The sequence below is a fragment of the Eumetopias jubatus genome, unplaced genomic scaffold, assembly GCF_037043125.1.
Source record: "Eumetopias jubatus isolate StellerSeaLion01/CBP00866 unplaced genomic scaffold, mEumJub1_p1.0 scaffold_16, whole genome shotgun sequence".
Classification (NCBI taxonomy): Eukaryota; Metazoa; Chordata; class Mammalia; order Carnivora; family Otariidae; genus Eumetopias; species Eumetopias jubatus.
The window spans coordinates 85,940,702-85,955,088 of NW_028274822.1; the positions used below are offsets into that span (position 1 = coordinate 85,940,702).

A 14,387-nucleotide genomic window follows, 5' to 3' on the forward strand; every position below is an offset into this window, starting at 1 on the left:
ACAACTAGCTGTGAGAACTGTCGAGACTTCATCTCAGTTTTCATATTTACAAAAGGAAAGGACAGGGCTAAATATGATCACTAAGGTACTTTTAATATCAAAATGATTCCTCCATTGTATAAAATAAGATCAGGGACGCCTGGGTGGCTCACTGGGTTAACCGTCTGCCTTCGGCTCACGTCATGATCCCAGGGTCTTGGGATCGAGTCCCACATTGGGCTCCTTGCTCAGCGGGGAGCCTGCTTCTCCCTCTGCCTGCAGCTCCCCTTGCTTGTGCTCTCTCTCTCTGACAAATAAATAAATAAAATCTTTAAAAAAATAAAATGAGATCAATTTGTACTTGACATTCACCTTATATAAAGTGCTTAGCACAGCACCTGGTAAGTGGTCAGTGAATCTACTGTGTTAGTTAAAATCAAAAGTCCATGGGGCACCTGGGTGGCTCAGTTGGTTAAGCATCCAATTCTTAGTTTTGGCTCAGGTCCTGATCTCAGGGTCATGAGATCAAGCCCCATACTGGGCTCCACGCTCAGTGGGGAGTCTGCTTGGGACTCTCTCTCCCTCTACCCCTTCCCCTCACCACCCCCCCCCCGCGTGCTCTCTCTCTCAAATAAATAAATCTTTTAAAAAATAAAAATAAAATAAAAAGTCCATTCCATGGCCTCTGAGGCCCTGCTTGATCTGGCGCCTGACTTCCTCTCAGGATCTTAGCTCACTTTACTCTCTTCTTTGCCCACTACACTCCATTCATACTGCCCTCTTTCTGCTCCTGGGACATACCAAGCTTGCTCATACCTCAGGGCCTTTACACTTGCTATCTCCTCTGCCTGGGATCCTTTCTTCCTAGATTTTCAGAGAGTTGGCTCCTTCTTGGCATTCAGATCTCAGCTCTAATGTACTTCCTTAGAGAGGGCCTCCCTTGAGCTAACAGACATATAGAGAATTCAACACCCAGCCCTGAATGCACATTCTTTTAAGGTGCACATGGAACATGTACAAAAGCAGACGTGAATTGCTTCAATGATCAATATGATACAGACTAGGTCCTCCAACTGCATTTCAATGAAATGAAAAATTCATTTTTTAAAGATGGATTTTGAAACTATTTGGAAACCAAATAACACACTGCTAAATGACTTTTGGAATGTGTAAAACTGAGTGATAATGAAAACAGCACATGTCAAAACCAGTGGGACACAGCAAAAGCACTATTTTAAAGGGAAACATATAGCTTTATATACATTTGTCAGGAAACAAGGAAGGTTAACAAGGTAGGAGCCAAGCATTCAACCTGAAACACTGGAAAAGGAGCAGCAGAATCAACTAAAAGAAACAAGAAGGAAACAATAACTATCAGGGCAGAAATCAATGAAATAACAAATAACTGAGACAACTAAAAAAACTAAAAGCTGGTTCGGTGAAAAAAAGTAAAAAGACAAGTCTTGTCAGAGATGTGTGTCTAAGAAAAAGAAGCAAATAAACTACAGAACATAATGACAGTCACAACAGAAATTTTTTTAAATATAGAGAGTTATAAACAACCATGGGCTAATAAATTTGCGTGGCTTTCTCTGACTGCCCCTACTTATTAGTTTTATTGTCTGTTGCCTGTCTCCTGACACTGGAATGTAAGCTTCTTGAGGCAGAAATTTTTGCCTATTTGGTTCCAGATAAACACTACATGCTGAATAACTATTTGATGAATGCACAGATGAATGTCCCCAGTAAGCCAGCACAATCGAGGTCAGGTTAAGTTCTTCCCAACACAGATGTTTTGGTTTGTCTTCAGCAGATTTGCCCAGGTACAAGGACAACTGCAAAGGAATCCTGGCAAAGGTCTCTGGAATCTGATCGTGCCAGTGACACGGTGTTACCACACCTTGGTTATCTTGGGAGCCACTCAAAGAAACTATGAATTTCCGGCTCAGCAGGCCACAATTGTGCATACATCCTGGGTATGAAGAATAACAGGAGGGAAGTCAGTTTGGTGGCCCCACAAGAATTTAAACATAGAATAACCATATGACCCAGCAATTCCCCTCTTAGGTGTATACTGCAAGAATCGAAAACAGGGACTCAGACTATCTGTGTTCATTTTAGCACTATTCACACTAGCCAACAGGTAAAAGCAAGCCCAATGTCCATCAGCTGATGAGTGGATAAACAAATGTGATATATCCATACAACAGAATATTACTGGGCCATAAAAAAGAGTGAAATATTGATGCATGCTGTCATGTGGATGAACCTCAAAAACATAATGCTAAATGAAAGAAGCCAGACATAAAATGTCATATGTTGTAGGATTCCACTTACATGAAATATGCAGACTAGATGAATCCATAGAGACAGGGAGCAGATTGGCAATTGCCAAGAGCTGGGAGGGAGGGGGAAATGGGGAACTGCTGCTTAATGGGTGTGGGGTTTCCTTTTGGGGGCGGATAACAAGTGATCTGGACCTAGACAAAGGCAGTGGATGCACAACATTATGTGTGTATTAAATGCCACTGAGTTGTTCACTTTAAAATAGTCAATTTTAGGGGTGCCTGGGTGGCAGCCAGTTAAGCATCCAACTTTTGGTTTCGGCTTAGGTTGTGAAATCAAGCCCCATGTTGGGCTCCGGGCTCAGCATGAAGTCGACCAAGACTCTCCCTCCCTCTCCTTCCGTCCCTCACACTCATGCTCTTTCTCTCTAAAATAAATAAATAAATAAATCTTTAAAAAAAAGTTAATGTTATGTTATGTGAATACACATACATACCATACACAATACACACCAAATGAACATTTGGCCAAATGGCTGAGTGCTAAAATCAGTAACCACAGCCCAATATCACTGCCATAAGTACAAGAAAAAAATCTGAAGATTTTCCAATGGTTTTTTATTTCAATTTTATTATTGTAGTTTACTAATCAGATTTTAAAGTTTGATTTTTATAATATATGAACATTGATTCCTTAGGACTGTCCCTGTGATTTGCTCCACTGAACATCTGGATATTAATTAGATGTTCACTTTAAATGGTTCAAAGGTAGAGAGAGCTAAGATACTTCTGGCTGCTTTGCCAGAACTGGGCACTGTTGATAGTGATATTGCCATCAAATTATCAAATTTTCCTTTCTTCTAGATACTATATCAACATGGTAAAGACATGTCCTCCTCAACTTCTGTACTTGAAAACTGAGTTGATGATGATGATGATGTAATTTCATAGAAATGATCCCATAAACTAAAGCTCTGCATACTGCTTGAAGATACTTTCTGAATATTTTCAAGAGTAAGTTACAGACTTTCTTCACTCATATTTTAAATTTCTAAAATCTTTAGGCCTTTATTCTTTTTTAAAGAAACTATATTTATTTTAGAGAGAGAAAGAGAGGTGGTAGAGGGACAGAGGGAGAGGGAGAAAAACTCAAGCAGCCTCCCCACTGAGCATGGAGCCGGACACGGGCCTTGATTCCATGACCCTGAGATCATGACTTGAGCTGAAATCAAGCTAAGCCTACAGAACCACCCAGACGCCCCTAGGCCTTTTATTCTTATTCAAATTATTACCTCATCACCAAAAATCTCTCCTAATAGTCTGTCCATCAATTTTTTTTATTAAACTATTTGAGAGTTCTTAGTTATTATTTTGGAAAATAAAATCATTTCGATCATTTCACTTTAGTTATAAATCTAAATGTGTATTTAAACTACTGATAAAATTTCAACATATAAAGAACCTAAGGAGACTTTTTTCATTCCAGTTATAATTGGAATGCTCACCTACATTCAAAAGTGAGTATTAACGTATTAACAACATTGCAATAACAAGCCTCATTCATACTGCTGGCATCTATACTGATTGGAGACGATGGTTACTTATGTAATCCCACATTCATGATGGCATACAAGTTCAGAGAGGCCCAAAACGATGCTGAAGTGGTCATATGACTACTTGGGTTTCCAGAGGCTGAGACCAAAACCAAAGCCAAATGGCAGGTTTGGGCCAAAGAGAAGGCTGAGGCCACTGGGTCCCACCCCTAATAAAGAGGCTAATTGCAAGGAGCAGGAGATGAGCCTTCTGGATAATTCTCCGGGCAGGAAAGGCAACATTTACCATCAGCTGACCCAAAGAAGATGACTGCAGTTTATCACCCCACTTCCCATTTAATGTTCTACTAACAGAAAAATGATAAAACCAGAAAAGGGGAAGCAACTGAAAAGATAATATGCCACCCTCCACAAACACTTCCTTAGTTGAGCTAACCCACAGGGCATACCACACACCTCATGTATCTCAACACGGCTCACATCACACACACCTAACACTTGAGAGTTGTCAGACTACTCAGATAGACAGTTGTCAGGGACCACACTTAATGACAGAAAAACCCTGGGAAAATCCCAAGAGAAGGCTTTGCGGTTTGCTTACATGAACTTAGAGATTATTGTTATCTGCATCCAGACAACAGAAGTTCCGAATGTTATTATCAGGTCGATGTTTCTGGAGTTTGACAAGTCCTTTCCTCTGTGCTTTCGTTCTCCCTTAACCGCCAATTGTTACCAAATCTCTTATGACAGACGGGGGCATAATAACGAGAAAAAAGCAACATTTTCAAAGTATTTTATCAAACACTAATGAGACTGAGCTTTTACTCAGCTGTAAAATAGGGTTCTAAGTATCACTCACAGGTAGGTGGTTTTTGGACTAGAAAGTGCTATTTCTTTTGCCAAAGAAACCTGGATTCCATTGTGTTGGATTTAGATCTGCTAGAGACTGTTCACTGGCTAATACAATACAATAATCCTTGGGGGCTGGGAAAGATTAACACACAGTCTGTATTTTCCAGAAAACTGTCCTCACTAGAGCACAAAGTTGGGTTTTTATTATGAGACAAGTCACATAAAAAGTACACCCCTGATGCCTTTTGTTGTTGCTATTGTTCTATTTCATTTTTATTCAGACTTCCAGGTAGACTTGAAGTTGTTTGATGTAAAATCAGGAAAAGTCAGGTTTAGAGGCTACATTTCTTGGAAAGCGTCCCTGCTTCTTGCAGGAGCCCCTTCTGTTTTTTAACAGATCTAATTCAAGTTTAACTAGTACAAGTCTCTTAAGAGTGAAGCTTGGGGTGGACCGGCGGGGGGAGGGGGAAGGCGTGTGGTAAGCAGTGTCTGTGGCCCGTGGGGGCCTGGCTCAGAATCCATGCTATCATGAGCCTTCCTGAAGCTAGCTGACTTAGTCCTCTGAGGGTCACCAACTCATCCTGTTTGCCAGGGGACTTCCCCAGTTTTAGCACTGAAAATTCCATCCCAGTCCCTGGCAAACCGGGATGGTTATCACCTAAGGATTTACCTCCCTTGCTTTAAGTTGTACCATATACATCCTCAGTGGGATTCAAATCACTGTAAACTTTTCAAGTTAAACGTACATGCTTTGCAGGCTTTGTCTCTTTACATCACCTACCACAGTATCTTTTCCTACCACTGAATAGGATTCCCACCTAGTTACCACAAAACCATTAAATGAGGCAAACGTTTCTACTCTTAAAAATCTTTATTTTTCCACTTATTTTTTAAGAGAAAAAAATTCAAATTCACACAAATGGTCTTGAATTTTTTTAAAGCTCTCATTTTGTTTGGGTGATTTTTTTTTCTGTGCTTATAAAACTTGTTTTGTTGGGGGATAATCATTTATCTAACTGAGTTAGCTTTGCACTTCTCCCTCAAGCCCTGGTCCCTTGCCACGTATTTGAGTGTACATAGAAAAACATACACCAAAATCCTCCCAGAAGGAAACAAACCAAACTGTCCCGAGATTACCGACTAAAGTCTTTGACAGTAAATAAAATTCTTTCTAGCTTAATCTGAATTAAGAATCTTATGTTCATAATATTTCTATGGAGTTAGTAACTGTATTAATTTATGTGGCTTAAAACAACATAGATGTATTATTGTATCGTTCTGGAGGTCTGAAATCCAAAATGGGTCTTGTGGGCTAAAATCAAGGCCTTGGCAGGGCTGCATTCCTTCTAGAGGCTCTAGAGGGAATTCACCTATTGCCTTTTCCAGCCTCATTCCTTGGCTCATGGCCTCTAGCTAGCAATCGCATCACTCTGACCTGTGCGGCTGTTGTCACAGGCCTTTTCTGATGCTTCAGCCCCTCCTGTCCATTTTTGACCCTTGTGAATAAGCTCACCTGGATAATCCAGGACAATCTCCCCATCTCAAAACCCTTAATCACACTGGCAAAGTCCCTTTTGCCACAGAAGGTAACAAAGTCCCAGGTTTCTGGGATTAGGATGGGTATCTGGAATGGGGAGCATTATTCTGCCTCCCACAGTCATTAAGACACCATCTTAGAAAGTTACCAGATTTGACACTAATGGGACCACATCTCTGGGTCTTATTTTCCTGAGTCTTGTTGTATAATCTTCCAGATATTTAGAATCTAATAGTTTGTAAGTAAATTTGAAAAGATATTTTGTTACATTGTATGCTAATGTCAGGGAACAGGACAAAACATAATGGGGTTCCAATAACTATCATCTCTACAAACAAGATTTCTCCTATTTCAAGTTGACCCCCATAATCCTCATTATCCCTTACTCTTGGTACACAGCAGGTAATAGAACCATAAAAACAATCCCACATAACATTAGACAATGATTTAGAGCAAACAAAATGACTTCACAGCATTTGAAGGCTACGTAATGAAATAGTTAAGAGCAAAGATTCTGGAATCAGACAAACGTGGACTCAAATCCTGACCCTACTGCTTGTATGGGCTCTCAAAGTCTGTTGTACTCCTCAGTGCCTACCTCATGCTTTGTGGGAGACTGAATGAAATGAAGCCTAGAAAGCATTTAACAGTATCTCGGCTATTGTTATTACTGTCATAAAGACAATATCATACTTGACACAATAACACTGATCCCCATTTGACATATAAAGAAACACACTGCCAAGAAGTTACCAGCTCTAAGGATGCACAACAAGTAAATAATCACATCCCAGTGTCTGGCACACAGGATCCATTCCTGAATACCTTGTTTTCAGTGACAGCAGACCCAGTCCCTACAGGTCGATCGATCTCACAACTGCCCCATCACCTCTTGAGTTCACAGCTCTTTCCCTTATCCATCCCCTACCTCTGCTGTCTTCCAAAGGGTGTGGTCTCCGAGGTCTTTTTTACATCTGAGACCAAATATCAAATGTGCTGGGCCATTTTAAAACACAGTTATAGAAATAGATCCAGTTCACCTGCAAGAATATCATATTTCCCATTTTCTCCATTTCAATACTGTAATCCCCCCACAACACACTGAATGGGAGAAGACTTTTGCAGAGCATACATCTGATAAGGAATTATATCTAGAATACATAAAGAACTCTTAAATTCTGAACAGGCAAATCACTCAATTGAAAAATGGGCAAAGGATCTGAACCGGCATTTCTCCAAAGATGTACAGATTGGCCAATAAGCATGTGAAAAACTCAGTATCAATTATGAAAATGCAAACTAAATATATATATAAACATCTACATGTATATACATATTTGAGTGTGGAGAGATTACAGTGCATATTAATTTCTTTCAGAGCTCCTAACGAGATCTTAGAAAACATTTCCTGCTAAAGGGACACTGGGTCAGATAGGGTTGAAATCCACTGATCTAGCATGGCGGATTATCTGTGATCAGCACATGGCCTATTAGAGAAGAGTCAGGATTTTTTTTCTTCTATATTCCATAACAGCTTTAGTCTGAAGGACTCCCCAGGGAAAGAAACAGCAAAATTATAAAATAATTTATTCCTCACTTTTGCTACCAACTTATTTATTTAGGGGATATGCTGTTTCTTTCTTTTTTATTTTATTTTATTTATTTATTTATTTGACAGAGAGAGACACAGAGAGAGAGGGAACACAAGCAGGGGGAGTGGGAGAGGGAGAAGCAGGCTTCCCGCTGAACAGGGGGCCCGATGCGGGGCTCGATCCCAGGACCCTGGGATCGTGACCTGAGCCGAAGGCAGACGCTTAATGACTGAGCCACCCAGCCGCCCCAGCATATGCTGTTTCTGGAGGTATATATAATCATACATTTGGACTAGATGTATCTGTCATTATGTTATACAATGATGTACTTCACAATGTCTATGTGCCAGATAAGTGAATCTTACATCTTTAAATGTCTGAACATCTCATTTAAACATTTTTTTTCTATTAAAGATACTCCTAAATAAAGAATACAGCTTTATCTGATGAGCCTTTTGTGGCTCACAACCATTGTAACATCATTCTCACCGCGCTATAACCAAACGGTGTCCTCAGGTGCACTGAGGTCAGCCACTACAAGCCTCTCAAATAAACGGTCCCAGACTGACGAGCTTTTTGGAGTTCCTGGCTCCCCTTTTCACAGGGACTTGTTTGTTTTTATGGGCTATTAATTTAATTATTACTGCTCTTCATGTTGTTGGCTTCGGGCAGGGCCTCCCACCTTTAATTCACTGCATTCACACAAATATTTAATGCCCACATTACCAGTGACAGTACATTTTTCACCTCTGGGAACCTAGGACCATAGCCAAAGTCTTTTCAATTCTAAGTTTCAAAGCCTACTAGCTTAAGGGGGAAAAATGAACATTTATTATCAGGGTATGGGGGCAAAAGTGAAACAAGGGGGCAGAAACAGGAAACAGAAACCCAGTAGAAACTGAAGAGGCCATTTTCTTAGTCACTCTCACCTCTGTGTCCCTTTGCCCATCTTCTCATTCTTTTGTTTCTGCAGACTCCCCTGCTGAGCTTCTCCATGGACATGACTCTGCCACAACTGGAAGGTTTTATCAACTCAGTTCTAGTCATTTGCAGAGAACAAAGGGCTGCTTCTCTCCCAGTGCCACAGTACCAGAGGAGAGAATCCGATTGGCCCTTTTGGGTTAGGTTCCCTATGTGGTTCAATTGATAAAGTCACATAGTATAAAAATGGCTGCTGGGGCCACATCTGTGAGGGAGGGGCAGTTTTTGGAGGAAGAGTGTTGTGGTAAACTGGCTTAGCGTGCAATGGAGGAACCAGATGATCCAGTGTTTGAACTTAATCTAAATTAAAAATAAGCTCGGGTGCCTGGGTGGCTCAGTCGGTTAAGCGTCTGCCTTCGGCTCAGGTCATGATCCCAGGGTCCTGGGATCGAGTCCCACATCGGGCTCCCTGCTCAGCAGGAAGCCTGCTTCTCCCTCTCCCACTCCCCCGCTTGTGTTCCTGCTCTCACTGTCTCTGTCAAATAAATAAATAAAATCTTTAAAAAAAAAAAATAAAATAAATTAAAAATAAGCTCTGTGCGGGTAACTGGGTGGTACAGTTGGTGAGCACCCTACTCTTGGTTTCAGCTCTGGATGTGATCTCAGGGTCATGAGATCAAGCCCTGCGTCAGCTCCACGCTCAGCGCAGTCTGCTTAAGATTCTCTCTCCCTCTCCCTCTGCCCCTCCCACTCGTGTCCTCTAGCTCTCTCTAAAATAAAAAAAAACAAAAAAGCAAAGCTCAGCTCTGTGTAAGGGTCTGAGGTGCTCCCCTCTGAAGAAACAACCTGAGGTTTGGCCCCATTATTGTGTACACACATTGTTTTTTTCTGAGGCCTTGATTATCTACTCCCTGTTTTTCTTTCTTCTTTTTTTAAAAGATTTTATTTATTTGACAGAGACAGACACAGTGAGAGAGGGAACACAAGCAGGGGGAATGGGAGAGGGAGAAGCAGGCTTCCCGCTGAGCAGGGAGCCCGATTCGGGGCTCGATCCCAGGACCCTGGGATCGTGACCTGAGCTGAAGGCAGACGCTTAAGGACTGAGCCACCCAGGCGCCCCTTTTTATTTTTTTAATTTGATATGATTCACACACCATAAAAGCCACCCTTTTGAAATGTACAGTGCAGTGACTTTTAGGATATTCACAAGGATTCTGCAACTCTCACCATCATGTAATTTCCGGAACATTTCCTCACCCCCAACAGAAACCTCGTACTCATTAGTAATCAATCCCCACTGTACTTTCCCCCAGCCCTAGGCAACCACTAATTGACTTTCTGTCTCTATGGATTTTCCTATTCTGGACATTTCATATAAACAGAATCATAGAATATGTAGCCTTTTGTACCTGGCTTCTTTCACTTAGCATCATGTTCTCAAGATTCATGCACATTGCAGCATGTATTTACGGCTGAGTAATATTCCATTGTCTGGACATACCACAAGTTTTTCCATTCATCAGCTGACAGACACTTAGGGGATCTCCACGTGTTGACTATTATGAATGGTGTTGTGAACATCCATGCACAAGTTTTTGCATGAACATATCTTTTCAATTCTCTTGGGCATATAGTACACCCAGGAATGGAACTGCTAGATCACATGGTGATTGTTAACATTTTGAGGAACTGCCTAACTGTTTTCCAAAAGGGCTGCACCATTTATTTTTCCCAGCAGCAGTGTATGAGTCTTCCAATTTCTCCATCTTTCTGACTGTCCCTTGTTTTAATTATAGCCATGCTAAGCAGATGAAGTGGTATCTCATTGTGATCTTGATGCACATCTCCCTAGTGATATTGAACATTTTTATGTTCTTATTGACCATTTGGGTATCTTCTTTGTAGAAATGCTATTCAAATCTTTTGCCCATTTTAAATTGGGTTGTCATTTTACTGATTAGTTAGAAGAGTTAAAGAACTCTTTGTGCACCTGGCTGGCTCAGTTGGTAGAGCATGTGACTCTCAATCTCAGGGTCATGAGTTCAAGCCCCACACTGGGTGTGGAGCCTACTTAAAAAAAAAAAAAAAAAAAAGAATAAAAAGAGTTAGACTCTTACTTAGGATATTTAAGATACTAGACCCTTATTAGATACATGTTTTATAAGTATTTTTCACATACTGTGGGTTGCCTTTTCATTTTCTTGACGGTGTCCTCTGAAGCACAAAAGTTTTTAAATTTTTTTCTGTTTTTCGTTTTGTCACCCACCTGTGCTTTTGGTGTCATGTCTAAAAAACCGCTGACTAATCCAAAGTCACAAAGATTTACACTTATATTTTCATCTGAGTCTTACACGGTCTTGCTCTTACACTTGGGTGTTTGATCCATTTTGAGTTAATTTTTATATATGGTAAGAAAGACGGGTCCAACTTCATCATATGCATGTGGATATCCAGTTGTTCCAACACCATCAATTGAAAAGACTATTCTTTCCTCATTGAATTGTCTCGGCACCTTTACTGAAAATCTCATTTTTTTAAAAACTAAATTCCCATGGTTGTTCAGCAACTACAGTCAAACGTACGACAAATATGCAACTGCATGTGATTAAGATGTAGGTATGTGAGGTAACAGGGTGATGGGTATTAAAGAGGGCACGTGTGGTGATGGGCACTGGGTGTTATACGCAACTAACAAATTGTTGAACACTACATCAAAAACTAATGATGTACTATATGTTGGCTAATTGAACATAATAAAAAATCCATACAGCAGCTTTGTATGATAAAAAAATAATAAAATAAAGATTTTATTTATTTATTTGAAAGAGAACACACAAGCATGAGCAGGGGGAATGGCAGAGGGAGAGGGAGAGGGAGAAGCAGGCTCCCCGCTGAGCAGGGAGCCGGGCGTGGGACTCCATCCCAGGACCCCAAGATCATGACCTGAGCTGAAAGCAGACACTTAACCACCTGAACCACCCAGATGCCCCCAAAGGAAATCTTTCAATAAGTATAACAAAAATCAGAAATAACAAAAAAGAACTGGCAGCAATTTTTCTTTCTTAATAGGACTTAAAGTAGGGAAACTACCTCTGTAGGGAGAGTTGGGACTCCCACTTTTTGCTTTATCCAGTTCTGTATTGTTCGAATTTGTTACAAAGAACATGTTTTACTTTCCTAATTGAGATGGTCTTTTAATCTTTATAAACAATTGCTTAACTTCAAAAAAAAAGGAAAAAAAAGATGTTGGTATGGGAAAAGTCCCAGCTGTAATCAGCATTTACTTTCACTTTATACAAACTAAGATTACTCTGGCTAGTACACTGGGTATATTCACTGTGGTGATGGTTCCATGGGTGTGTGTGTGTGTGTGTGTGTGTGTGTGTGTACATATATATATGTCAAACTTACAAAACTGTACACTTTAAATATGTGCAGTTTTTTATATGTCAATTAAACCACAAAAAAGCTGTTTTTAAAAACAGATAAAGTAAGGGCAAGAATATGAATGAAGTAACTTTCTTTTCCTAATCATTTTCAAGATCAGCTTCTCTCATTGGTCCTGAGGATATAATAGCAACTAGTAGTTTAGAAAAACTTACTTATACATTTCTCCTACCTGCCTTGTTCCAAAACACAAGCAAACCATTTATTTTTTAAGATTTTATTTTTAAGTAATCTCTTCACCCGGGGCGCCTGGGTGGCTCAGTTGGTTAAGCGACTGCCTTCGGCTCAGGTCATGATCCCAGGGTCCTGGGATCGAGCCCCGCATCGGGCTTCCTGCTCGGAGGAGAGCCTGCTTCTCCCTCTCCCACTCCTCCTGCTTGGGTTCCCTTTCTCTCTCTCTCTCTGTCAATTAAATAAATAAAATCTTTTAAAAAAAAAGTAATCTCTACACCCAACATGGGGCTTGAACTCACAACCCCAAGATCCAGAGTCACATGCTTACCAACTGAGCCAGCCAGGCGCCCCCAAAACACATGCAAACCATTTAAATTCAAGATTTGTAAGGCTGGGACCATCTCATTACTGTGGGATAAATATTAACAAGAGCTGGAACTGAGTTTGGCTCTTAAGGAAAGAATTTTTAAGTCCCCTTCCAATGAGAATTTAGCAGCTATATATTCCTTTTCTACACAGAATTTAAGCCCTCCCAACTGCACCAAGCTCAATTTTGGCAAAGACTTCATCTGCCTGTTCACCCTCACATCCCTAGCATCAAGAATACTGCCAAACACACAACAGGCACTCAGTAATATCTGTCAAATGAATGGATAAAATCCCACTTAAACTTAATCACCACCTTTTCTTAGGACCATTTTGGACTGAGCCAGGTGGCAGCTCTAGTCTTCCTTCTAGCTCAACAATTCCATCTCTAGAGACAGATGCTGTCTATTTCCTTCAAATTTTACTATTCACTTTTTTCATCTGGAAAAACAAGGTGGTGCGGCTTAGGAACCTCACATCCAGGAAATGAACTAAAATACTTTATCCAAGATTATACATAGGATCCACAAACTAGAAGCAATCAGGTGAGAACGGTTAGGAAAATCATGGCATACTCTCTGGAAGAAACAGCCCATTTATTAAAAATGATCATTATGACAAGTCTGCAATAACATAGAAAACACTAGTAGTATGAACCAGGAAAAAAAAAAAAAAAACCATCACTGCCTGTGATTTACAAACTAAAATTTTATACACATCTACCTGTGAGAATTTATACTCCACGAAGGCAGGCTGTTTGGGCTTGTTCTGTTAACTGAACAGGGCCGGGCATATTGAAGGTGCTTATTAATACTTATTGAATGCATTAATGAAACTCAATATAAAATATATCTTTGAAAACATACCTGAAAGGGAATGAACAAACGTGGAAAATTATGTTCGAGGAGTAGAATCGTGGGCGTTTCCTCCACTTCCCTTTATTTTCCAATTCTCCCTAAAGTTGTGATAAAACTTCCTCAGTTGAAAGGATGGCCACAGAAACCCTCCCCTGGCTCAGGATGCTTCTTCCCTCCTCCTTTAACTAAGGAAGCATCTGAATTGGAGTAGGGCTGTGGCCTGGCTTCAATTCCAACAGGACCACTGTATAGGGTGTGTGACTCCAGCCAAGGGCTCCTAGGGCACCTGACATTTAGGTTTTTCTTCCAGAGGTTGAGAAGGCACAAGCCGGGACCTCCCGAAGGGCTGCTCTTTCTCCTAAGCTGCCCCCGTCCCTCACAGGTCTACTCGTACCTCCTAGACCACCTAAAGGAGCAGCTCAGAAGCCCCCCCTCCCATCTTAGCCCCCCCCCCGAGGGGTAACTCATTCCCAAGGGAGAGGTCACTCTCCACCACGGCTCTATCTCCACTAAGGCAGTCACTCGTTCTCCCCGGCCCTCCAGAGGGTCATTCGTTCCCAGCGAGGAGATCACCCCTTCCTGGTAGAGCCAATGCCACTTTGCGGGGGTCGCTCGTTCTCCCCGGCCCTACCGACGAGGTCACTCGTCCTCAAGGGAGAACTCACCCCCTCTCCCCGGGTCCCACTCCCCCCGAGCGAGTCGCTCGTACCGGAGAAGGACGTCGCCTTCGCCCGGCCCCCGCCCCGAGGCGCAGCACCGCCTCCTTCCGGGCCCTCCCACGCGAGTAGCGGCGCCACGGGCCGCGGGCCGCCTGGGCGGGGCTC

At 41.4% G+C, this 14,387-nt stretch overlaps 1 long non-coding RNA gene across 3 annotated transcripts in view; it reads right to left on the reverse strand.

The window, feature by feature from the left end:
* The window catches only part of LOC114219020 (uncharacterized), a 35,554-nt gene that overhangs the window by 21,050 nt on the left and 117 nt on the right, over window positions 1-14,387 (reverse strand). The window contains exons 1-2 of one of the 3 annotated variants that reach the window (XR_003611296.1): window positions 14,273-14,355; window positions 13,573-13,661 (exon numbers count right to left, since the gene is read on the reverse strand). This is a non-coding gene — a long non-coding RNA (uncharacterized LOC114219020). The other 2 variants (XR_015766990.1, XR_015766989.1) reach the window with 2 other exon arrangements.